The sequence below is a fragment of the Callithrix jacchus genome, chromosome 4, assembly GCF_049354715.1.
Source record: "Callithrix jacchus isolate 240 chromosome 4, calJac240_pri, whole genome shotgun sequence".
Lineage (NCBI taxonomy): Eukaryota > Metazoa > Chordata > Mammalia > Primates > Cebidae > Callithrix > Callithrix jacchus.
The window spans coordinates 16110001-16136588 of NC_133505.1; the positions used below are offsets into that span (position 1 = coordinate 16110001).

Below are 26588 nucleotides of genomic sequence, written 5' to 3' on the forward strand. Positions count from 1 at the left end.
GGGAATAATCTGACCCAAAGGTGACTGAATTCAGGTCTGTAATTCTTTTGCTGAGTTTCAAAATGGCAGTTTTTGTACCTTTAAGCTAAGTTACTTTCGCAAGGCTTAGGATAAGGCCCTGAGTGCATTATGTGACCAGTTGCTATTCGTTGCATGAATAGGTGAACAAGGAGGCAAAGGGACGAAGTGGAAAAAACAGTTCAATTAGAAGATCGGATTCTGGGAGGGTCATTTCTGCTCTCTGAACCTTAACATTCGAAAATGTACCATCTTAAAATCCAAAAGTTTTAAAGCGATAGGTTGAAAAAGGACAATTCAACAGGCAAAAATAATTAAAACAGGTTCCATTAATTTCTCACATCTCACAAACGAAGTTAAAGGAGAGAGGAATAAACTGCCCATAGAACACATTGAACTTCTCTCCCCTAACACCGCACTGCTGCTCTATGTCTCTCTCTCTCTAACACCCTCCCAACCGTAGCTGATGAGACTTTATTATACTCCAACTTGCCTACCCTAGCATTTCAACCTGTGCCCCTTTCCAGAAAGGATTCTACATCTTTGGGAGAAAAGAAAAAGTAGAATTTGGACTTGCACTGAGAGGATTATCTTTGGTGGTCCGGAAGAGCAGGTAACTCCTAGACAATTCTCACATGAATCGTTTTTGCCTGTTTAAATGGGAAAAATAAGAACCTGATCTCTAGGACTGCTAGGAGGATTATGTAAGTATGTGTACTTGCAAACTCCACAGACGCATGATGGCATTATAATCTTTGCTGCACAAGCATTATTTACTGTCCTAAGTATGATTTTTAAAAATCTCCTTCTCACAAAAGATAGGTTTCATCTTCATAGTAAACCTGCTTCCCTTTCGGAGCGTAAGATCCCAAACAAAAAGGAAAGTGAAGCCATTACAAAAAGGAGCCAATACAAGAAGGATCTAGAAGTAACTTTAGATGCACTGTCAGGAAGTTTATTAGTGACAGGCATGCACATAGCACAGTGTAATGAAAATCTGTGCTTATACCACCCACTTAAAAATAATTGTAGTTAGCACAGGAACTTGTTGCATATAACCAGCACCTTTGACAAGCTATTGATTTTTAAAAGTCAGATTCAGGCATTTTTTCTGAAGTAGAACTTCAGGGATAAAATCTGAAAATGTTATTCTTTTAATTCAAAAAGGGAGTTGGTGTGTGTGTGAGCTTATCACTGGTTTCATGAATATTGCTAATTCCTATAATCGACTAGAAAATCTGACTGTGTATTAATTATCTATTGTTGCACGACAGATTAACACTCACTTAAAACAACAGACCTTTTTTAGTGTGTGGTTTTTGTGGGTCAGGTACACGGGAGAGGTTCGGCTGAGTGGTTCTTGGTTGGAGTGTCTTATGAGGGTGCTGTCAGGCTATCAGCAGGGGTTTTGATCATCTGAAGGCTTAACTGGGGCTGAAGAGCCTGCCCCCAAGATGAGTCACTCTTAAATAGTGGTTAGCGGGAAGCCCCAACCCATGCTGGCTATTGGTCTCGGTGTTTTCACAATGTGTACCTCTCCACAGGATTGCGTGAGCATCTTCGCAACATGGCAGCTGGCTTCTCCTAGTGGGACTGATCTAAGAAAGAGCAAGGAAGAAGCCTCAGTGCCTTTTATGTCTTAATCATGAGGTCAAATACCATCCATTCTTCTACCTTCTGTTTGCTAGAAACAAGTTACTAAGTACAGCCCACACTTAGAGAAAGAAGAATTAGACTATTTTTTGAAAGGAACTCCTCCAATGTAAGTTCTTTGCTATAAATTGCATTTTTCTATTGTTTATATTCAAAACAAAATATTTTTCACAGTTGCAATAGCTACTTACGTTATTGGATTCTCAGAATACACACATAAATCACTTTATTGGTTATGAAGAAAATGACTTTAGAAGCATAAATAGCTTTCTCCATATACAGAGAAGTTCAGTGTCCAATTCTAGACTTAGATCTAGAATTCTGATGTATAATTTCATGTGCAGTCAGATTACATCTAAATAATAATAGCAAAAACAGGGCTCTTTCACTGCACTGTAATTTACTTTTCCAACTTTTGGCTACTTACAAGATCACAAACATCTGGATTTAAATTGGAAACATCTCATAAAAAATCCAGATGTTTCCAAATATAGTTTTTTTTAAAGCTATCAAAAACCCCTTGGTGAATGAGTAACTATGCATGGCGAATGGTTATCCCATTAAAAATCTAACTCCCTGTCCCAATTTATGTTATTCTAGGTGGAAAGTTTCTAATGTAATCACATGTTAAATGAGGAGTTTGTACTGACTGCGGCAACAAGAAGTCAGAGAGGTCAGACAGCAAAGTGAGGTGAGAGACAGGACACCAAATTGGAAATTTTGAGAGAAACTCTCTTGAAAATTATTGCACAGATTCTGTGCCTCTCCTCTAATGCTCCTTACCTAGGCTGAGGTTAAGTCAGGGGGATTTTAGAGTGAGGCATTTGAATGTTAGAAAAGCAATCCCCACTCAAAGTCAGGGAAGAGCCTCCACACCAGATTGCTCAGAGTTGATAAATGACCTCTGTAGGCTGAAGGCACGAGGAACTGGTACTTGGCTCATGACTTACAAGGCTTTACCTATGAGAATCAGAAAACTCACAAAGCGTTCTTGAATTTTTACTAAGAGGCAGTAAAATCATTACTTCCACAGAACAGGTTTAGAGGGATAGTGGAAAATGAAAATAAAGAATAAAGATACTTTTATAACTACCCCGCATGCAGTCTCTATGTTTAACACATGGATCCACTAACATATATCACAGACATTGTCTGCCTTTTAAACAAAGTATGGTGAGTTATTAAGAAAAGGTTATTTTCAATGTTATCGTGACTAATGCAATAATGAAAAAAACCTTGGATTTGAATCCTGTATTTTCAAAGTAACTCAATACAATGATGTCCCCAAGGCTTATGGAGATCTATGGGGTTATTTACCCTGGACTCATAATTCTTACATGTGCGTTTCCAATTTCCTTGACATGTCATTTGGTTTCTATGTTTTCCATTGTCACTTTCAACAGTTTCTTTATGCTTCTCTATATTATCTCCTCTCTCTTCTTTTAACTGATGGTTGGGAGATAAACTTGTTGGAATTGTGAGTAAAATAAGAATAAAAAGTACCATGATCTTTATTTATTAACTGCTTGCTAACCAATATTCTACATACAGAAAGGTGCTGGATAACTGACTTATAGATGAGGGGATTCTGATTTGATGGATATATTAGGTAAAAATAAAAAAACAGAGGTATGTACACACTAGGTATCATTGATAGAAAGTATTTGATGAGCAATTTTGGCTTCATTTTTAATAGGATTTTTCTTTATGTACTTTTAAATTAGTTAATTAAATTAGCTAGTACCTCGTGACTACCTAGTATGTGCCAGATGCTAAGCTGGTATCCATTAATGCTGCATTGGATTAAATTATTTAGTCAACTGCTTCTATTTGAGTTCCTGAGCTCAATCCTAAATGTGCTCTGTAACTCGGACCAAGAAATGGATTTTTCCATGTCTTTTGAGAATGGCAAATCTCTTATGCCACTTAAGAAGATGAAGAGACAACACATTTAACACCAGATGGGGAATGAAATCTAACCCAACAAATGGCAGAGGATTTGCTGTGAGGCCTGACAGCAATAAAACTCACACTTTACTTTTATATGATGCTTTAATTTTCCAGATTTCTTTAATAGCAGTCCTTGCATTTTACTTTCACAACAGCTTTCTGAAAGATAAGAAAACTCTGAATTATCTTGCAAGTGAGCCTAGATGGTCTAATTGCCCAGAGCCAGTTACCAAGCCAGGGCTAAAGTTCCATCTTTATTCTATGAAATCCAGTGTTTTCTCTCTTAAATCAGGGCTCCAGCCTGCACTTTCGGGGCTTAATTTCTGCTGGCTTAGTATTTATCCAGCTGATTTTGATGTCATGCAGATCACATATTTAGAGCTATAACTGGACATCCTTATAGCCGAGTGGTTTGTCCAGAGCTCGAAATGTACCATCAGTGCCTGTGTTTGGGAACCTATATATTTCTGACCTCTGCCCTACTTAATAAAAGAGTTGAGTTACCAGAAACAGAGCTGAAGGCCAAGAGCGGTTTTTGTGCATTGAGCCCTTGGCATTGGTTCCTGGCAGCAAGCCTCTTTCATGCAGCAGGAAGCTGAAGGAAAGTCCTCCTGCCCAGGGCTAGATGCTTTGGAAGAAGTCACTCCTCACCACCAGGTCAGTGCAGAGGCTTCTGCTCCTCAGCAGGAAGGGAACAAGGAAGGACTGAGGGTGGTGAAGGTCCAGGGTGTCCTAATTGTGATTGACTTCGAAGTCCTGCTTCCACTGCGGAGCGAAGCTACAAGAGGAAAGAGAAATTGCCTACCCTGCTGACACTCCCCATTTCCAGAAGCTCAGCTTCTACCTATGGAGATGTCAGGCTCCCTTTTCTGATCAGCACGGGGGAAGTCAGTGATGAGCAATCCATTGAGGCTGAAACACACAATCAGGGTTTGCAGCCAACTCCAGCATTTTTCCCTCATTGCACATATTGTGTTGGGACAATGGTCTGATCAAATGTTTTCTAATTTCATTGTGGACTTCCTCTCTGTAATGAGTCCCTCTCTCCAGCTCTAAATAAAGAAGATGCTAAAAACGTGACACACACTACAGCTGGGTCACCCACATCTGGGCTTTTTATCTTAAAGATGGGGTGGGGGCGGGGAGGATGGTTAAGCAAGACGTGGCTGGCTTTTCTTATCAAAGAGGTGAGTGGGGAAATGGGGGTAGACAGATCAGGGAATGAGGCTGCATCATCCAGCATTGTTACTGAATGACAGACATATCCTCTGGGACTAATTATAATAACGATCCCAGTCCATAACTTACTCAGAGCTTGAGGGTCCTTCTGTATGCCACATTCTCAAATGTGGGCACCTGGATTGCACCTATGAAGTTGGCATTTACCAAAGAAACCCACGTGCAGATGGATATTTGCATGTGAAAACCAGATAATTGTGTGTGTGTGAGCAAGAGAGTTTCTGCACACAATTACCAGCCTCTCCTCAAGATGTTGGAAGCAGTTTCTGGTCCTTTGGGAAACTGGGCTACAATTTGCTGGTGCAGATTGGAGTTTGGGGCTTATGTGAAACATGTTCCCAGGTTTTAGAGAAGTAACTGTGATGAGTTGTGATGGATGTATTGACATCTACGATGCGCTCAGCAGGGCAACATGGTATGTAAGAGCGCAGACTGTGCCATCAGATGGACCTGGATTCTGATTCCAGCTCCACTACAGCTCTCACTAAGGCAACATGCAGGAGAAAGTGTAGTTTCTTTGAGAAGCTAGAAATAACTGCATATGTTTGAGCATTGGGTCTGCGTGGCATTGTAGCAGAATCATGTAGGTCTCTGTATTAGTCAGGGTTCTCTATAGGGGGACAGAGCCAATAGGATAGATGTATGTATGAGGGGGAGTTTCTTATTTTATTGTTATTATTATTTGCGACAGAGTCTTGCTATGTTGCCAGGTGCCAGGCTGGAGTGCAGTGGTGTAATCTTGGCTCACTGCAACCTCCGCCTCCCAGGTTCAAACAATTCTCCTGCCTCAGCCTCCTGAGTAACTGGGACTACTGGTGTGCACAACCACACCCACCTAATTTTTGTATTTTTTTAGTAGAGATGGGGTTTCACCATGGTCTCGATCTCTTGATCTCGTGATCCAGCTGCCTCGGCCTCCCGAAGTGCTGGGATTACAGGCATGAGCCACCGTGCCTGGTCAAGGGGGAGTTTATTAAGGAGCATTTACTCACAAGATCACAAGGTGAAGTCCCGCTGTAGGCTGTCTGCAAGCTGAAGATCAAGGAAGCCAGTCAGAGTCTCAAAACCTCAAAAGTAAGGAAGCCAACAGCACTGCCTTCAGTCTGTGGCCAAAGTCCTGAGAGCCCCTGGCCAACCACTGGTATAGGTCCAAGAGTCCAAAAGCTGAAGAACTTGGAGTGTGATGTTCGAAGGCAGGAAGCATCCAGCACAGGAGAAAGATGAAGGCCAGAAGACTCAGGAAGTCAGCTCTTCCAACTCCTACCTGCTTTGTTCTATCCAAGCCGGCAGCTGATTAAATGACAACCACCCAGTCTGAGGGTGGGTCTGCCTCCCCCGTTTCACTGACTCAAATGTTAATCTCCTTTGGTGATACCCTCACAGGCACACCCAGTAACAATACTTTGCATCCTTCAATCCAATCAAGTTGATGCTCAATGTTAATCATCACAGTCTCCAAGGGAACAGAGTGAAGTTAAATCTTTGGCAGAACAGGATTTGAACCAAGACTGTCCCTTTTAACTGTTCTGCACTTAACAACCATCTTCCATGGGTGCTTAGTGAGCACTTGGTGAATAATGGGACCTGAAGCACAAAGATGTTCATCCTTCTGCATAAGAGGTTTTTTTTTTTCTTCTGTTTGTGAGCCATGCTGGGTCCTGTGAAGAAGGAATCTTCAAGCCCAGTTTTAGAGACCCATGTAATTTCCCCAGCCAGTGCTTCCTGTGGTCAGTATTGAGGATCACAAAAGACAAGATGCCAGAAGCAATTTGTCAGTTTTCTACCCCTGACTCTACTGTGTCTTTGGCTGAATCCTCTGCCTAGAGTGAACAGCATCTTTCTCTCTTTCTCTTCTACTCTTGTTCAAGCTTAGATGAAGGTGTGCCTCTTCTTGGAAAAACACACCCATGAGATTGGCACTAATCTTATCCCCATTAGATGGATGAGGAAACTGAGTTACAGAGCGATTAAGTGACCAATCCAATGTCGTAGAGTCATAGAGCCAACAAGTAGTAGAGCCAGCATTTGAATACTGGCAGATTGGTTCCAAAACCAATTATTGGCTCCTAACCATTATTCTACCACGCGGTTGCTCAATTAGAATAGTCATATGTGTGTGTGTGTGTGTGTGTGTGTGTGTGTGTGTGTGTGTGTTTTAAAGGCTCTAAGGCCCCTTGCAGTCCTAGAGCCTATTGTGGAGTTAGACCCTCAGTATATATAGTAAGTGAATTTTCAGTGAAGAAGAAGATGAGGAGTTGATTTTGGCCTTGGACAGGTTACCAAGTATTCTTGGGCTTAAGGCACATTTTGGTAGTTTTCTAACTTTGCCAGCAGAATACAGTTAACAACTGGGAGGAGTGGGCCTTGATGTCATTTTTATGCTACCAACTGGCTTTGGGTGCACCAGCTAAAAGCAGTTTCTCACTGGAGGAGCTGCAAGAACCTGGGGGAAAGTGGCACTGTTTGTGCTGTCACGTAAGTCATGTTGCAGAGCCACATGTTCTGTTGCCAGTTTTGAAGGAACGCCATAATGTGTTTTCTGTTGCAGCTCTGGGGCTTCTCCTAAACTCCTACTCTAATCCTCAAGGTCTCTTTTTTCCCTTCTGCAACAGGCTCTAGGAAATCAACACACTTCCCTCTCCTTCAGAAGCTGCCACTGTCCTTTGGGGTTGGTTTCCTTACTACTGTTAGATACAGTAAACTCCAAGTTTCTCTTCAAAGAGTCAGTATGTCAGTATGCTCAGCTCTCTTATTCTTTAATTCTCCATTTTAAAGTTTAACTTCCTTGTGGTTTCAGTAAACAACCTTTTCCACCAGTTCTAATTAGTGGTTCACATCTGTTCCCCCGGTCCCCTGCTCCGTCCTGACTCATCCTGGTCACCTGCTGTGGTCACCTGCTCTGGTCACCTGCTTTGACCTGAGTTACCCTTGGTTACCTGCTCTGACCTGTCCCATAACTGTCCTTCCTGCTAAACTACCCACACTGCCACTCCAGCTCATACCCCTGCTCTCTTTAAAATATCCAATTGGAATTAGCTTAGACTTTGCAGTCTAACCCTAGCCCATACGGGAATGACACAGCAGTAGGGACTACCACCATCAGGAATAAGAGCTCCTTCCCCTCCCTTGTCCAGGTGTGCTTTCACCATTGCTCCATCAGTGTGACGCACCCTTCTATAGATGTAAATTGCCTTGCTGAGAGAATTTATATTCAAATGCTACTTCTTTTGTGGCACTAAAAATTTTGCATATAACACTACCCCCCAAAGATGAACACAAAAGACCTTTTTTGTCTTTAAGGCTTTCACTGCTAATTGCAAAGGGAAAACAGAGCATTGCACAAATGATAATGATGGAGAAGCAGTAGACGGTCCAGCATCTTACAAAGTCCTTATTGTCTGGATCCTTTGTAGTTAAATTCCTTCTGTAATTACGAAGGAAAGCCTCAAAGATCTTGTGCCCTCTTCTGAAGGTGGAACTCACTGAGTCTTCCCATTGTTTTCTGGTTTCTTTTTTAGTGAGGTCCCAGGAATCATTTTCTTCATGTGACTACTCTTCCCAACCTCAACATGCAGTCTTTGGGCATCCAGTAGGTGTTTGACTTCTCTAAAGACTTCCAGAGTGGGTTACTCTGGCTGGTTCAATGCACTGCTGTCTCTCTGGGTCTTTTCCTGCACTCACTAAGGTCCCCAAAGGCAGGAACTATTTATTCTCTGTTCTTCTGTGTCCCCCCTCTTGGTGATGGGTTTATGGCCCAAAGCCTGAGCTTATTGTCTACACAAACAATGTAGAAATAGTTTATGGTTTGACTTGGGACTTTGTCCCTGAAAGTAATTCTCTGATGGTAAATTTGTACTTTTATCCTTATCATGAATCAAAGGGCCTTCAGGGGGATGTAATTTTTATTTAAAACCATTTAGTAGATGTAAGCAAATACAAGAATAGGAGAGTGGGTTGAGCCAGTCTGCTTGGGTGAATGCTTGGAAATTGCTTGCTAGGATAAGCTGTCTTGAGTAATAAAATAAAGACTCCCCGGAATCAAATAGATGTGAAGGTAGGTACAAGAAGAGGATGTACAAGTGTTCTTAGAGACAGATGTGGAGGTGCAAGAAAAGGACGTGCAAATGTTCTTACTGTGCTTATACCATTTAATGTACTTCGATGATTTGGTGCCAGAAAAGCAAGAGACACAGCTGTGAAGAGGCAACGAAGGAGAAAGTAGGGTCGGAGGACTTGGGGAAGGGACAGCCAGACCTGAGACGCAAGGCTTAGAGACCAGACATCATACTTGTGCTGAGAAAGGCAGCATTTGGTGAGGCAAGGGAGCAGGGAATGGCTTCACTAAAGTATGACCAGAGATTGAAAGCATGTCAAGAGAAAGCCAAGAGCCATGTGAAGCAAATAAGGAAGATCATCCCCAAGATCTGCTCTCCCTTCAGTCTGGGTGGCCTTTTCCTGTTCTCCTGTCTGCGCTTTCTCAGGCAGTTGTGAATGATGAGGCCACCCAACAGAAATGATAAGCCCTCAAAACCTCCGTATTGTTACGCTCTTTTTCCAGCTAAGCAATTTCTTCCTCATGTGGGGCAGAGGGTTGGAGCAGCGGTTCCCAGCAGACCACCATGAGCTTCTCATGGGAGAAGCTGCCCTGAAAAGATACACGATTTAGAGCAGATGATGATAATCATTATCATCATTCTGGCAAACTTAGAGGAGCATGCATATAAAATACTAAAATCTTATGGTGCTGGCGATTCATTTTATGGGAATCTGGCATTGATTCAGAAGACAGTACATCTACCCTGAGACTGTTGTAGTTTCAGCAACTCAAATTCCATGCCCACTTTAAGACAGTATGTCAAGACTATAGTGAGTGGAATAATAATAAAAGTGATTGTCGTTTGAATGGGAATTTCTTACAGCAGTCTGATTAGCAGAGGGTCTTTATTCAAGGACGTGCGTTAACATCATCTGTTGTACGAATGATTGTACTAATGCCATCTGTTAGTGCAGGAATCGCTTTGTAGATTTGTCATCGTTACATTCTATGTCCGATGAGCGTGTGTAAAAACAGTTAAGTATTTCTCCAGTGTCTTTCTCCTTAAAGCGGCCCATATTTTAAGCTCATTCTTCTCTGCTTCACTTGCACGGGCATCTTCCCCATGCTCCTGGAGAAAGTCTGATGCGTGGTCTAACATCTCCTGCTCCTCTCCTTGGCCTATCACCTTTTCAGCGTGAAGACCCTATTCCTTATTTCAGGCACCTGATTAGTTGTCATGTTGCCGTGGACCTCACTACCTGTTTGGACGGATTATCCGGCTCTGATTGACTGTCACACGCTCCTCCCAGAAGACATCCGTCTAAGACGCCCTGTCCTTCATCTCAGCACACTTTCTCTTAATACTCTTCTTACAGAATCAAAGAGCTGGGAGTTTGCTTGTCTCTAAGCAAGATGGTCTCTGATCTTGGACCTTGTGCTTAGATCCAGGGAAGATGATTTTTTAAAAGTTGGTGATATGTGTATAATGTAAAAGTCAAATATAGCTCTTAGTGTTATTAAAAAGATTCAGTGCCACTCTGTACTCTCAGTTCCTAATCTCTCAAGGCAGTTTCCCTTCTTTCAGATGTTCCTTCTTCTGTATTTCATGATATGCTTATGGCTCTATACTCTGTTTTTCAGTGTTCTATACTACCTATTGACTATCTCCTATGAAAGAGAATTATTTGGCATCTCACTCTCTACTCGCCACACTTTCTTTCTCTCTCCCATTCCTCCCTCCCTTCTCTCATTCTCTTGATTTAATTATGCATCAGATATCTATTACTGCATAGCAAATGATTCCAGAAGTTAGTGCCATAATATAAAAATCATTTCTTATCTATTCAGTAGGACGGGAATTTGGAGGTGATTTTATGAGCTTGTTCTGGCTCAAGGTCTCTCATAAAATTGTAGTCATCTGAGGACTTGACTGAAGCAGAAAGCTGTGATTTCAGGGCACCCACCTGGATAGCTTCCAGGTGTTGCTTGTTGGCTAAATGTCTCAGTTCTTCTGTGTTTGGCCCTTACTACAAGCTGTTTAGGCATCCTCAGACATGACAAGTGGCTTTCCCAAGAGTTAGTGACCCAAGAAAGTGCAAGGCAAAAGCTCTGATGTCTCGTGTGGCCTAGCCTCAGATGTTTCACATCTTTCTTTCCACTATCTTCTGTCCCTTAATTATTTGGCATCTCGCTCTATTCGCCACACTTTCTCTTTCTTTCTCTCTCTCATTCCTTCCTCCCTTCTCTCATTCTCTTGATTTAATTATGTATCCAATATCTGTACCATCATTTTATCTTGGGAGTAAATGACTTGTTTTTGATCTCACAGGCTCATAGGTGGAAGGAACTCATCTCCAACTTTGGACTTTGGACTTGAAATGCAGAAATGGGTTAAGACTTTGGGGGATTATTGTGGAGGCATGATTGCCTTTTGAAATGTGAGAAGGACATAGGATTTGTGGGGCCAGGGATAGAACGAAATGGTTTGGATGTTTGTCCTCTCACAATTTCAGGTTGAAAGGTGATTCCCTTTCACAATTTCAGGTTGAAAGGTATTGGAGGTTGGATTATGGCACTGGATTCCTCATGAGTGGCTCAGCACCAACCCCTTGGTGATGAGTGAGTTCTTGCTCAGTTGGTTCATATGAGAGCTGGTTGTTTAACAAGCCCAGCTCCTCCTGCACTCTCTCTTGCTCCTGTTTTTGCCATGTCATACACTCGCTCCCCCTTCACCTCTAACCATAAATTGTAAACTTCCTGAGGCCTCACTAGAAGCTGAGCAGATGCTGGCACCATGTTTGTACAGCCCATAGAACCGTGAGCCAATTAAGCCTCATTTCTTTATAAATTACCCAGGTAATTACCAGGTATTTCTTTATAGCAATGCAAAAACAGACTAATACAGGGGCCATTATGCTGCCTGCCACAGCTATGTAAATAGAGCTTACTACGTGATATTATAGTACATGTTATAGGGAGTCATAATTATATTTCCTTTTTATACAACTTTTCATTTTCTTTGGACATAATAATTGCCTCTTTTTTCTATTTGCTCATGTTTTACATGTATCCATCATTAATTCATCCCTAAACCATCTGATAAAGCCAACAATCTTGTTCCTAAACATGCCAACTATTCTTTTAGCTCCACCTCTCTTTGCTTGGCACTATTCCTTAAGAGCGCTCTGTCTTTTCCAATCTGGGTTTTGCTTTTTTGGGGGACAGCAAACGCGTTTTCTTGTGGGTTCTCTTCACTGCCGTCCTGAGTTTTCTCTCTTCTGTTTGAGACTCTCCATTGTTCTTTACTCTCCCATTTTCCTGAGTCACGTCGAAGTCTTTCTCCCAGTTCCCCTGCTATCCTGGCCTCCTGTGAGATCTGCAATTTGAATACCTTGGCTTTGCCAGGATTCTTCAAGGAGAAGGATCTTGTATCTGTGGCTTTGTCTGCTGCAGGTTTAAATTTCGCCTTTCCCTGGTCTGCTAACTCAGCTGCAGTTCACCTCTCCAGCTCTCAGCTTTCGTTGATATCAATTGTGTACTGTCGTCTCCTCTCAAAGTCTCTTTGGCCACGTGGGCTTGAGCCACTTTTTATTTCTTGTTGATATTTTAGTGAGATGTCTGCAGGGAGAGGAGAAGAATGGGCGTGTGGACGCCTGTGTGCCGGCAGCTGATTACTTGGCTTCCACACTTGGTTCAGCTCTTCCACTGAAGGAATTGGGATTGTTTATTTTCCCCACAGATATTTTTGAACTGTTCTAAAATGGAAGCTATTGCACTAACTGCCACTACATTATTTATCTTGTCATGTAGTAGGGTATCTGCCAAGATGGCCAGACCCCATTGCTCTACTTTTTTAATAGAATAGATTCTTTTTTGCTTTGCTTTGAAGACTCTAAATTATTTTAATAGATTTATGTATTTTTTCTTTTTCTCTTGAATTAAGACAGAAATAATTTTTCCAATGACTCTGTTATCTCGGTTTCGTATTAAAAATCCTCAAACTTCACCTAGTGGTGACAGCAGGACAGTCTAAGGTGTATCATAGGAATGTCTCAGTCTCACTTGCCTGCTCATACAAATGAAACCATGGTTCTAAAAACATTCTTGCTGGCTGCAGACAACTACATTGTATCCAGGATTCTTTTCTCAGTGTCTTTTCTATGAATCCCTAGGGATATTCACATGTATCCGGAAATCAGTTCTGGTCATTCATGACTTCATGGCTGGCTAAGCCAGGACCACACAGTAGCCCCATGCTGGAAATTTCTACAGGGTTCACTCTGTAGTGAGAACATTGCTGGTACTGCTGGAGGTACTGTTTTTCATGAAAACAGGCTCCTCCTCTCTGAGGCAGAGGAACCAGGCATCTGTAGCCTCGGCATCAGTCACCCTTGCAGGTGACAGACAAGCTCCGGTGTTGGCTGCTTGGGAGTGGAGATTCTCAGGCCTTTCTGTGTTATGACCTCTTACCCTGGCATGGCTGAGCTTTGGCCTTTCAGCTCATACCCTAATAGAAGTATAGGGATGGGGCTCCCATCAAGCAGCAACCTCCAGTCACTTGCAGTAGATCTTTGTTAATCCATCCATGAGATATCTCCATGGTAAGAGGGAGAATATTCTCACCCAGCTTTACATTCCATCAGCAAAAGTTTCACAGTAAAGCTGCCTGAACCCACTGTAATCTGGCTCTATCAACTCACACGCTCTCACCGCAGCATCCTCCTGAAAACTTCCATCCTTTCCTGGGAGTTCTCTCTCTCATTCATTAGGCATTCTTCTGTATCCTAGAAACCTAAGGGGAATTAGAGTTCAATCCATCTTTTCCTCCATAAGTTCCTTAGTTCTTATGTGGATTTAAGTACAAATAGAGGCAGGAGAGAATCCGCCCCCCCACCCCTCTGTCCCGACTCCTCTGGCCAGCCATGTCTGCCGCAAAGTGCAACGGAATAGCTGGAGGGTAATTTTGCTTAAGGCAGTGATCTCCAAAGTGAGTTTCACAAGATGGTATGGGAAGGAAAAAGTATATCATTTCTATGTATTTTTTTAATTGCATTCTTTAAAAGCATTTGCATGCATGTTTTACTTGTGTGCATAAACGTACGATCTATGGTCAGACACGTTTTCCTAGTGGAACACAGTCTTATAACAGCAGGTAATCCGGCAGTGTCCGCAGGATGGACCCGTGGGACCGCAGACACCCGTAGTGTTTGTGTATTTGATAATGTCGCTTGAAGGCTCACTGTTGTCATGTTTTTGTGTGGATATCGTGACTGTTTACCCGTTTTTACTTATCATTAGGGTGACAAAGCTTTTTACTTTCCACTTGCAGGAAATTCACACAATATTTGCCTACCAAGGCTTTTAGGTTCATAAAGCAGCATTAAAATTTAAAACAAATAGCCTTGAACTTCTGGTATTACTACTGTTATTACCTAAATTTTGTCACCTGTGGTGAGATTAATTTTCAATCTTTTTTCAACTTGTGAACCTCCCTTTAGGTTTCTTTACAGTTGCTTATGTGGCTAATTGCTTTCAGCTACAGAAAGCCTAGATGTGTATGGATTTCTCTTTGAATTAGGCCTTCAAAAATTTGAAACCAAAAATGGACAAATGAATCTATTTACCACACCAAACTAAGCTGCATTTATTCCCATGAAGGTCTATTTAGGCATTGCTGGTAGACGTTGCTGACTTCCCAGACTTTGGGCCTGGCTTACCCAGATGGACTCATGTGAGGCCACGTTGAAGAAGGGTAGCAAATAACTCAACAGCATAAACACTGAGCTGCAATATTCATGTGGCAAGAGGGCACGTGTGGCTCCACACGGGCAGGGTCTGACTTGCTAGTTGCGTAGTAGTAAGGTCGGTGACTCAGGTGCCAGAGAGGACTGCATTTGGGATTTATGCTATCTAGAAGTCATGTGTTTCATTCCTTACTCCATATCCACAGCCACCACCAGCCTCCAAGAGGACCCCTGGTGATCCCCACCTCCTAGTGTTCACACCTGTGTGGACTCCTCCCATGTTGGACCAGGGGGTGACCAATAAAATATGGCAAAAATGATTGCAAGCTACTCCCAAGATGAGGTTATAAAAGACACTGTGGCTTTTGTCTTGGTCCCTTTCCTTCTCTCTCTCTCGGATCATTTGATTCTGGGGAACTGAGACGCATGTCATGAGCAGCCCGTGGTAGACCCTATGCTGAGTACTGGGTGTACAGTGAGTGCACCATAATTGTGCCTGTGAATAGCCACTGCTCTCTAGCCTGCAACATAGCGAGACTCTGTCTCTAAAAAAAAATTTTTTTTTAAAGTTTAAACATTTTACAAGTAGAGCAAAAGGAGACATTGACAAAAGAAATAATGTGGCAAACTTGGTAAGCAGAAGAATCTGAAATTCAACTAGAAGAAGGGATAGAATTCGTATTTATTTTCTGAGGCCATACTTAGCTCCAACGAGAATTGCTAAGAGTAGAAAGATACCTGCTGAAGGGGTGATATTCTCTAGCGGAGATAGCTGCTGGAGGGGTGAGATTCTCTAGCGGAGATAGCTGCTGGAGGGGTGAGATTCTCTAGCGGAGATAGCTGCTGGAGGAGTGAGTTGTTTTACTATCAAATCCTTTAATCATCTCTTCATCCAATAATTTGTATTGAGTGTCTCTTATGTGTTAATTACTGGGAAAGTCAGACGTAGTCCTAACCTTCATAAAGCTTATAATGTACAGAGAGAGACAGATACTAATTATACAAAGATAATTAAACTGCTATTATAAAATTATACTTAAATAAAAAGTTTCCTTAAATACTGGATATGCAGAGATAAGATACATTCCTGTTTTAAAAAATTACTCAGTTTTCAGAGGAGACAGTAATGTTTTCAAGCAATGCAGTGCATCGTGGTAGGCGTGATAGCAGAAGAGTGGACAAGCCTTCCCTGGAGCTTCAAGGAAGCTGTGTTTGTCTCAGTTCGGTTCATTGAAGAACTGCCTTTTAAACTGGAGAGGGGGAAAAATAGATGCCTTGAGGCAAATAGGGAAGTGAAGGGAAGAAAGAAGTCTTTGCAGGCAGACAACCACATATGTAAGGGCAGGAAATTGAGTTCTAAATGAATTTAATGGGAAAAAAGGAACTTAGAACTTTCTTTCATGGACCCCACTGGAAATATAAAAGATGTGTAAGAGAAAATATCTGTCCTCTAACATCTTACACCTTCCCAAGATTTGAAGCAACAAGAGATCTCTTCAAACTCTGAGGATGCTTGAACCTGATGCTGTCCAATATGGTAGCCACTAGACACACGTGGCTGTTTGGTTCTTGAAATGTGGCTGGTTTGAATCAAGTGTGCTGTTAAGTGTAAAATACCAAAATTTGGAGATATCACAAAAAGACAAATTATTTCATTAATAATTTTTATATTGATTACATGTTGAAATGTTTTTGGTATATTGAGTTACATAGAACACATTATTAAAATCAATTTTACCTGTTTGCTTTCACTCCTCTCAAAGGGGCTGATACTAAGTTTAAAACGCTATCTGTGATCTGCCTTGTGGCTGGCCTTGCCTCCCTTGCAGACAGTGCTGTTTATAGGCCGCTGTGGCAATGGCCCAGGAGAGCCTGTGGCACGAGCCTTGTGGATGGGAAAGAAGGAAGGGGGCTCAGACATGTTGAGAGGGCCACAGCCCATGTGCTTTCCTGGACCCTCACTCTGTGCTGAGGGATTCTAGTGTAGGGTTTGCGGGAAGCTGAGCTTCCCCCACTGGAAGCTTTTTAGTTCAGAATTCTTTCCATTTGCTTCCCTTTTGCTTCTAATATTGTAGCATGGGTAGAAGAAAAAAGAAAGGCTCTGCTTTGAGAAAGGAAAGGCTACTTGGTAATAGAGGGGAAGCCTATCTAACTTCTTTAGAAGAGTTGAGCCTGGTTCTGGACACATTCCATTTGCTTGCTGGAAGGTCTGGGAGTCTAACAAATTCCTATCAGGCTATATGATTTGGGTCTTCATTGGGTATACGTTAGGGCAACCCGTTTCTTTTTTCTTGACTTGTAAGAGACTGGAACTAAGTTTTATTGAGCTGAAAAAAGAAATAGAAATGTCCTGGGCCTGAAGACTATGTATTGATCCACAATTGGAGGGACTGACAACACCAGCTCCTGGAGGTCGTCTGAGTTGTTGACCAGCCTCTGAAATGGGGTGCCGAGCCTATCTTAGTCTCTCGTACAAATTGCTCTGCAACCTTGCCAAAGATAACAGCGTCTCTCTGTCTTTATATCTTATTGGTTAACCAATTTCCAGATCTGAATAGCCAGGGTGCTCTGTAGATATACTTTAAAACATTTTAAAAGTATACCATCAATAAAAACATCATGCTTTTTAAGGTAGAAAGCACTTTGGAGGAGAATAATTGATTGTGTTCCAGGACCTCTGGGTGGAACTGAAATATTAATAGAAGAGGACATTGCCCAATTCTGGGAATGTTGAAGCAGGTGGAAATGAGCTCCAGGCACAGGATCTTTCATGCCCCCTTCAGGTTACTCTAGACAGTTAAAGCAGATGTGGTCTGAACTATCTCCACACAGCAGACCTGGCCAGGCTGGCTAGCCCTCCTAAACAAAGACATTGTGTGGAGTTTTAGGGACGAACTCTCTTTTAGTTTGTTAGGTGGCCATAACAAAATACCGTAAATCGGGTGGCTTAAACAGCAGGAATGTATGCTTGCATAGTTCTGGAGGCTGGAAGTATGAGATCAAAGTGTTTGTAGGGTTGGTTCCTTGGAGAGTTTTGAACGTGAATCTGTTTCATGCTTCTCTCCCTGGCTTCTGGTGGTTTGCTGGCCATCTTTGGCATTCCTTGGCTTGCAGACTCATCATCTAGATCTCTGCCTTCATGTTCACATGATATTCTCTCTGTGTGCATGTGTGTGTGTACATTTCTCCTTCTAAGGGCTCCAGTTATATTAAATAAGAGCCCACTCGAAATCACTGTAACTTGATTACTTTTTGTTTCATGGTGGGCAGGTCTATGCGAACCAACCCCAAAGTCCAAGGAAGCTCAGAGGCTAAAGAAAGAGGCTGACAAATCTAGTTTCTTAGAAAGAACTGGGACTTACGAACAGAAGACACGTCCATGTCTCGGGGGATGGTGAAACAAGATGCTGGACCCCTGTGCCATTATCCCCAGACCCACGGCTTATATACCATTAAAAAAAGGGATGGTTCAGAAGGGATGTGTAGGACAACTGAGGTCTGATAACATCAAGGTTGTTTTACCTAAGGGCGAGATTTACAGTAAGTACCTAATTTTACAAAAGGAAATGTAATCCCAGCACTTTGGGAGGCCGAGGCGGGTGGATCACGAGGTCAAGAGATCAAGACCATCCTGGTCAACATGGTGAAACCCCATCTCTACTAAAAATACAAAAAATTAGCTGGGCATGGTGGCGTGTGCCTGTAATCCCAGCTACTCGGGAGGCTGAGGCAGGAGAATTGCCTGAACCCAGGAGGCGGAGGTTGCAGTGAGCCGAGATCGTGCCATTGCACTCCAGCCTGGGTAACAAGAGCGAAACTCCGCCTCAAAAAAAAGGGAACAATAGATAAACTAGAAATCTTAGAGACCTTCCTGGAACTGTGGTTAATCAGAATCCAACATGGTTGATTAGCATCCAAGATGGAGTCACTTTAACCTCCACACTTCTGTAAAGAACTTGTCTCCAGATAATCTTACATTTGGAGGAGTTGGGGATTAGGACTTTAACATATAAACACATAAACTTGAGAGAGAAACAATTTGACCCATAACAAACTCAATTCAAGGAAAGTATTGATACCTTTTGCCTTATATTACTTTTATATGTACATAGTGTGCTCATTGAGTAACCTCCCGCTGTTGATGGATCCATGTGAACTGATATTACTTTTCTATAACTGCTACATTTGTTTTCTTTTAAACATCTTTTACTCTGTAGGTCCTCATACCTTGAGCACATCCTACACCGATTCTATGACTTATCACTTATTAAACCTGCCTCATTTGGTTATTATGATTCTCAGCTGGGGGAATAACAAAGAAGGGGCTTTGTTTCTGCTGGTATAGCTGGTATCATGGATACTGTACAGGGCTTCCCAAATGAAACAACTAAAATACTATCTTTTTAACAGTATAAACATCTTTTTAAATGCACCATTGAGCTGGAATGAAAGTAAGACACTGTCAGAGATTTTCTTTTCCGTCACGCTTTTTATTTTGGAATAACTTTAGATCTACAGAAAAGTTGCAAATTTCCATCAACTTTTCAGGCAAAGTGAGGATGATGGGGAGGAGAAAAGTAATGTTGCCATTTGGGGAACTCAGTGGCCTCTGCTCTTTGCTGAAGAGCAAAGAATCCAGGGTTTAATTACAACTGGGAGGATCAGCAAAGAATTTTTATAAGGGTGGAATTCAAGTAGGGTTTTGAAGAACCCCAATAGGGCTAGAACTCCAATAGGTAGGAAAAGGCCTTGCAGAATAAGGGACCCATATAATCAATGCCCAGAAAGTAGGGAAGAGGATGGTGCATTCACCCTGTTTATATCGTGTCTGGACAGAGCTGGCAGCAGGTAAATGTTTGTAAGTGTGCAGGGTCTGGTTGCTGGTAGAGTGTGTGATAGCAGCAACCTCTCCTTTCATGCCAGGCTTCTGCTTTGTGCTTTGTATACTTTCAGAAACTTAGTCTTCAAACCAGTCTTTTGAGGCTAGGTACTACTAGAATCCCCATTTTAGGGATGATACAACTGAGGCTTAAAGACAATCTATAGTGATAGAGCTGGGATTAGATGCAGGCCTGTCTGTAATTTATGCCAGGAGTAGGGGATTCAACAGGGCTGAGGAAAATGAAAAAGCCAAAAGTGCGAGCTGAGAATTTTGGAAAGGGAGTCAGCAGATCTGAAGAAATGCTGGGTCTGTGTTTGTGACAAGGGAAGTCATGAGTCTGTTGACTTTGGGGGTTTAGTGCCTTTTTGGAATGAAAAGTTCATAATGAAAGTTCTGCTTGACAGATGATAATGGCTCTAGAGGGAATCATGAGGAAAGACAAGTGTGTACTCTGCATTATCCTAAATGCAGTTTCTGGAGAAAGAAGAATGGCATGAGGTTTGTCATCTTGTCTCTTGGGGAGATATCCCGTGGTGTGTGCAGTAATGGGCTGATAAGCTAGCTCTCCGACAAACCACAAACACCCATGCACACATGCACACCTTGACAAACCACATACACACATGCACACCTTGACAAACCACATACACACATGCACACATGCACACCTTGGCAAACCACATACACACATGCACACCTTGACAAACCACATACACACATGCACACATGCACACCTTGGCAAACCACATACACACATGCACACCTTGACAAACCACATACACACATGCACACATGCACACCTTGGCAAACCACATACACACATGCACACATGCACACCTTGGCAAACCACATACACACATGCACACTTTGACAAACCACATACACACATGCACACATGCACACCTTGGCAAACCACATACACACATGCACACCTTGACAAACCACATACACACATGCACACATGCACACCTTGGCAAACCACATACACACATGCACACCTTGACAAACCACATGCACACATGCACACCTTGACAAACCACATACACACATGCACACATGCACACCTTGGCAAACCACATACACACATGCACACCTTGACAAACCACATACACATGGGCACACACGCACAGCTTGACAAACCACATACACATGTGCACACACGCACACCTTGACAAACCACATACACATGTGCACACACGCACACCTTGACAAACCACATACACATGTGCACACATGCACACCTTGACAAACCACATACACATGCACACCTTGACAAACCACATACACACATGCACACCTTGACAAACCACATACACACATGCACACATGCACACCTTGACAAACCACATACATACATGCACATCTTGACAAACCACAAACACCCATGCACGCATGCACACTTTGACAAACCACAAACACCCATGCACGCATGCACACCTTGGCAAACCACATACACACATGCACACATGCACACCTTGACAAACCACATACATACATGCACACCTTGACAAACCACAAACACCCATGCACGCATGCACACCTTGGCAAACCCCATACACATATGCACACATGCACACCTTGACAAACCATATACATACATGCACACATGTACACCTTGGCAAACCACATCCACACATCCACACATGCACACCTTGGCAAACCCCATACACACATGCACGCATGCACACCTTGACAAACCACAAACACCCATGCACACATGCACGCCTTGGCAAACCACAAACACCTATGCACGCATGCACACCTTGGCAAACCCCATACACATATGCACACATGCACACCTTGACAAACCATATACATACATGCACACATGTACACCTTGGCAAACCACATCCACACATCCACACATGCACACCTTGGCAAACCCCATACACACATGCACGCATGCACACCTTGACAAACCACAAACACCCATGCATGCATGCACGCCTTGGCAAACCCCATACACACATGCACACATGTACACCTTGACCAGCCACATACACACATGCACACATGTACACCTTGACAAACCACAAACACACATGCACACATGCATACCTTGACAAACCACATACAAACATGCACACCTTGATTTGCAGTACTGTTTGCTAAGTTCATGGTGTATGTGCTCCTTCCATGGCTAATTTCAAGGTACCAACATGATGTCATGGATTTGGGAAGAGATGTACACAGCCAGTCCGACAGCCTCTGCAAGCAGGGCTCAGCACACTCCCGGGTTACAGCACATGGTGGGCTTGCAGCCTGGGGCAGGCGGTTGCTGGAAGGATGGGGAAATGCGTTGCTCCTCCCTCCAATGTCCTCTTTTCTGACAGATGGTCCTCTTTTCCTCTGCAGAGGTATAAAAAAAGAGATGATGTGAGACTGCAAACAAGAGCAAAGGTCTAAGAAATCAACCCCCTTGGGCCCACTAAAGGCCCATCTCCTAATGCCTGCCTGAGTACACTCAAGAAATAACAGTTGAAATGAACGAAAGCATGAACAAATGAACCTGCCTCTGAGAGGCTCCATTTCTCCCTTAATGTGGAGTTGAGCCGAGTCTGCTAATTTCCTTCCAGGGCTGGGATGCATGTCCAGGAAACTCAGGCCAGGCGGTATGCTGCAGCAATACAGAGAACAGTTCTGGAGAGGGGCCATCTGGCCTACCATTTATTAGCTGTGTGACCCCAGACAAGTCACTCACCAACTGTCAGCCTCAATGTCCTCACCTGTACAATGGTGGTAAAGTACCTACTTCACCGGGCTGGTGTGAGGGTTCAGTTATTATCCAGAAAGTGCTTAGAGCCATGCCAGGCACATAGTAAGTGTCAGATGAGTGTCATTGTCATGATCATTATCATCTGTAATTATTGCTGTCAGTTGCTGGTTTTTCCTTTCTATGTAAATGCTAGCTACAATTAGCATGCACCAGTGACTATTTATTTTTATACTTTAAAAAGTACCCTAGGTTTAAAATACCTTCTCAATTTGAATATTCCTCAGTATAACTGTTCCCTGCCTGGGACTCAGAGTTGGCCATTTGACAAAATGTGAAGCTCTAGGCATTTGATAAAAACATTTGAGCATGTAAAAGAGTGATTGAAGTTTATCAAAGAGCACTGAGCTCAGCAGCATTTCATAAATATGCAGACATATCAATTTCTTGTGGTTATAGTGAGGGTTGAGGGGATAATCTGGATAAAATCTACCAATACTTCCCAGGCCTTATTTGGTCAGGGGCTTCACTATCATTCCTCATTTAGGCATTACAATTTTTTTCTAACCTAGAGCTACAAATGGATGTTTTAGTGGCTGGCTGGGTAGGGTCCTCCCCTCGCCTGCTGTGTTGTGTCCTGGGGGTTCTCTAATTAGCAGCAGCCTCAGGAGCCTGGAGATTCCCCACCTGGGACAAACATCCAGTGGGCAATCGAGAGTTAACTTCACCCGGAAGGAAACTCACATCTCATTACCAAGATACCTGGAGAACACTCTCATTGAACAAGAACAGGTAGTTGGATCATAGCTAAACTAGCCGAGGAGTTCTGCGCATGACATCCAGAGGCCCCGAGGGGAGCAAGGGCCACTATCCTGGCTTAGATGAAGCCAAGCACAGCACGTCAATTTCTTCCATATTCTTCTGCCCTGATTGCTACCTGCCATCCACCCCTCATTGTTCTAGAAACACCTCTGGGTACCCTTCATGGACAGAATGTGCCAAATGTGTTCTACAAGTATATTTTATGTTCCCAGAGTCATAACATATGAGGATCTAAATGTCCCTCAGAGTCATCCGGCTTTATCTGATGCCTGATTTTTCCACATAAGATCCCTCATAGCGAGCACCCAGCTTTTGCCCCCATATATCTAGCGTTGAAGAACTCAGCTTCCTGAGAAGTCTGGTTCAATTTGCAGACAACTCATTGTTAATACTTGGTTCTACATAGAGAAGTCTTTCAGCGCACACACCCGCTCCCCGCAAGCTTCTCAGTACTCTGGAACACACAAGATGACTTTAATCCCTTTTCTACAAAACAGACTTTGAATTACTGAAGACGGCCATCTTATTCCTCTTTGTCTTCCCTTAGCAAGCGAGACAGTTGCTTCATTTGGTTTTCATATAGCTTGGGTTTATGCTTCCTTGCCCTGCTAGTGTTTTTCCCTGAGATATATCTCAGATTGAATACTTGACTCTTTAAATATGGAAATCAGAAATGAATGCAGAATTCTGACTCATCGGAAATATGTTTAGACTCTGATTCTTCCACATCATCCCTGCACTATCACACCTATCTCTCGTGGAAGTAATGTGCATGCTCTTTCTAAGTCATTGGGAAAAATATTGAGTTCACACACAGGGTGGTGAACTATTTCTCTGGCAGAACACTGGGGCACCAGGAACCCCTTACCAGGTTTGATATCAGTCCATTAATGGGTATTCTTTGGATAAAACTTCTGAACAGTTAAAAACCCACTAAAACGTTCAGAGATTCTACAAGGGTATCACTGAAGACATGGCCACTTGTTTTGCTGAAGTCCACACGCCTGAAAGGAAATGTGTGTCCATTATCTTTATCTGCCAGCTCCCTACTGAGGAATGGAAGTGGGCTGGACTAACAGGACTTGTTCTTGTGAGCCCATGCTGGGTCCTACAATCACTTCTTTGTCATTTGGGCGCCCATTATAACACTGCGTGGGTAATGATTCTGGAATCTTGTCGGAGATCTGTATCAAGCTCAATCATCTGTAGTTTACAGAATCCATTTTCTATCCATTTTAGAAAATTGGAAAGATAGTGGCTCATTTCCAGCCTTCTAAGGTCTCTTGAGGTCTTGCCAAACAACAGGCCCATCCTAATCCTCGATCTCAAACTAGTCCCAAATATAGCTGAAAGCTATTTTGGTTTTATTTTTTGCCTTTTTGTTTCTTTGCTAGCTGTAGGTCATTTTTTTTTTTTCTTCAAAATTCTATCTGTGTCACTTTCTTCCACACTTTTTGTGTCCGTCTTCCTTTTCTGTCCTTTAAAACCTGGGTTTCCAGAGCAGTCATCTTCAGGTAAGGCTGAATATTGGTCATCTGGGGAGATTTTTATAATTGCTCATGCTGGTTTCCCACCCTAGGCAAACTGGATACAACTTTGAGAAGTAATAGAAGTGTTTGTATTTTTTTAAGGCCCCACTGGACAACCATGTATCTGCATGGCGAGATTTGAATGTTGGAGAAATTTCTGAAACATCTTGAGTACAATGAACCTTCCTTCTTCGTGCCTTAGAATGATGTGTTCTTTACCTTTGAATTTTATCTCTGAATCATGCTATCTTCACCTCTGTTCTTCCAAACTTTGTGAACTCAATGACCTTTTTCCTAATGCTCTTATCTCATCCTCTTTGCTAAATATTACTTTAACCCACTTGGTCACAACATATCTAGGATAGTGGTTTTTCCATTTGTTTGCTCAATCTTATTAGAAATTTAGTAAGGCGAGTTTTCTGCTATTCTGCTTTTGACTAAATGAAATGCAGATGTCTAGAAAGTTGAAATCTCCCATCATTATGAACTCATACCTATATGCTATTTAAGAAACATGTGCTAGAAATCTGTCACCCTTTTTATTCATCCAGCTTAGTGGCTGAATCTCTATATTAGAGATTCACTTGAGCATTTGTTAAAATACAAATTTAGGATCCAACTTCCCAACTTATAATAGGATTTCAAAAAACAGCATTTCAAAGCTCTCCTAAGCAATTTTGATGATTAGCCAGGTTTGAGAAACACTGACCTGCCCAAAACAATATCCCTCTATCCCTCCCTGTCTTCTCATCTATTTGCTCTTTGGTATGCATCCGCCTTCAGGTTCCTGGGTTTTCACATGGACGTCTGTCTTGTTGACATAGCTTTCTATTCAATCTCTTCCCCTAACAGGTCCATTTGTCATGCTTCCAGCAATGTATTTCAATTTGGTGTCTACTCTTTCCTAAGCTTGGTGAAATGAGGTCATATTTACCACCCTATCTTGGAAGAATTTTTTTTTCCAGATTATCTCCAATTCATTTTGTTACTCATGCTCTGAGGACTGGCATAAAGTAAGACATCTAAGATCACAACTATTTTTTTTTTCCATTTCCCTCTGCTTGTTTTCTAGGAAAAAGAAAAACACAGATGGCCGGGCGCGGTGGCTCGAGCCTGTAATCCCAGCACTTTGGGAGGCCGAGGCGGGTGGATCACGAGGTCAAGAGATCAAGACCATCCTGGTCAGTATGGTGAAATCCCGTCTCTACTACAAATACAAAAAATTAGCTGGGCACGGTGGCGTGTGCCTGTAATCCCAGCTACTCAGGAGGCTGAGGCAGGAGAATTGCCTGAACCCAGGAGGCGGAGGTTGCGATGAGCCGAGATTGCGCCATTGCACTCCCGCCTGGGTAATAAGAGCGAAACTCCGTCTCAAAAAAAAAAGGAAAAGAGAAAAACACAGGCAACATTACTCATTCTTATTTTTTTCCTATGTCGTATCTTCTGATTTTCAGAGCAATTAGTTTTATGACTTGATCTGGGCATTTTTATTTCTCTTCATTTATAAGTTCTATTTTTAAATTTTTTTGTAGAGGCAGGATCTCGCTGTATTGCCCAGGCTGGTTGTGAACTCCTGAGAGAGTTCCCCCATGTCAATGTACTCTTCCATACACAGTCTTATATTCCAGCCCGAATACCATCCCTCAGAATCCAGTCTCATGGGTACGCCCCAGTTCCTCTTGGTGCACGTTAGCTAATTCTTGCAGATTCTTTGGTGTTATAGTCCTTCCTTCCTTTATCGGAATTAGTATGTCCCCTTCTGGGTTATAGTCAGACTTTATCCCAGTTATTGGCTTGACAGCCAAGAGTGGAAGTGGGGGCAATTTCTGGGGGACAGAGGGATAGATGAAGCACTGTTGCTCTGAAGGTGGAGGCTTCCATAGTTTCTCACCACAGGAAGGAAGCACTACTTCTTAGTATGGAGGAATGATTCACCTCTGCAGGCTCTGCATTCACAGGAGTTTGGGGAGCCAAGGCATTGTGGGGTATTGTCCTCGTTCCC

General features: G+C 42.6%; 1 protein-coding gene across 20 annotated transcripts in view; it reads left to right on the plus strand.

Moving 5' to 3' along the window:
* LOC128931702 (uncharacterized) overlaps positions 1–26588 on the plus strand; it is a 664375-nt gene that overhangs the window by 478188 nt on the left and 159599 nt on the right. For 7 of the 20 annotated variants that reach the window (XR_013533728.1, XR_013533734.1, XR_013533733.1 and 4 more), the window contains one exon: positions 546–25763. The exons of 11 other annotated variants lie outside the window; for them this stretch is intronic. The gene's annotated coding sequence lies outside the window, so the exon portion shown is untranslated. Of the gene's footprint in view, positions 1–545; positions 25764–26588 lie in introns of those variants that run through there. 2 more of the 20 variants (XR_008480455.2, XR_013533719.1) reach the window with 2 other exon arrangements.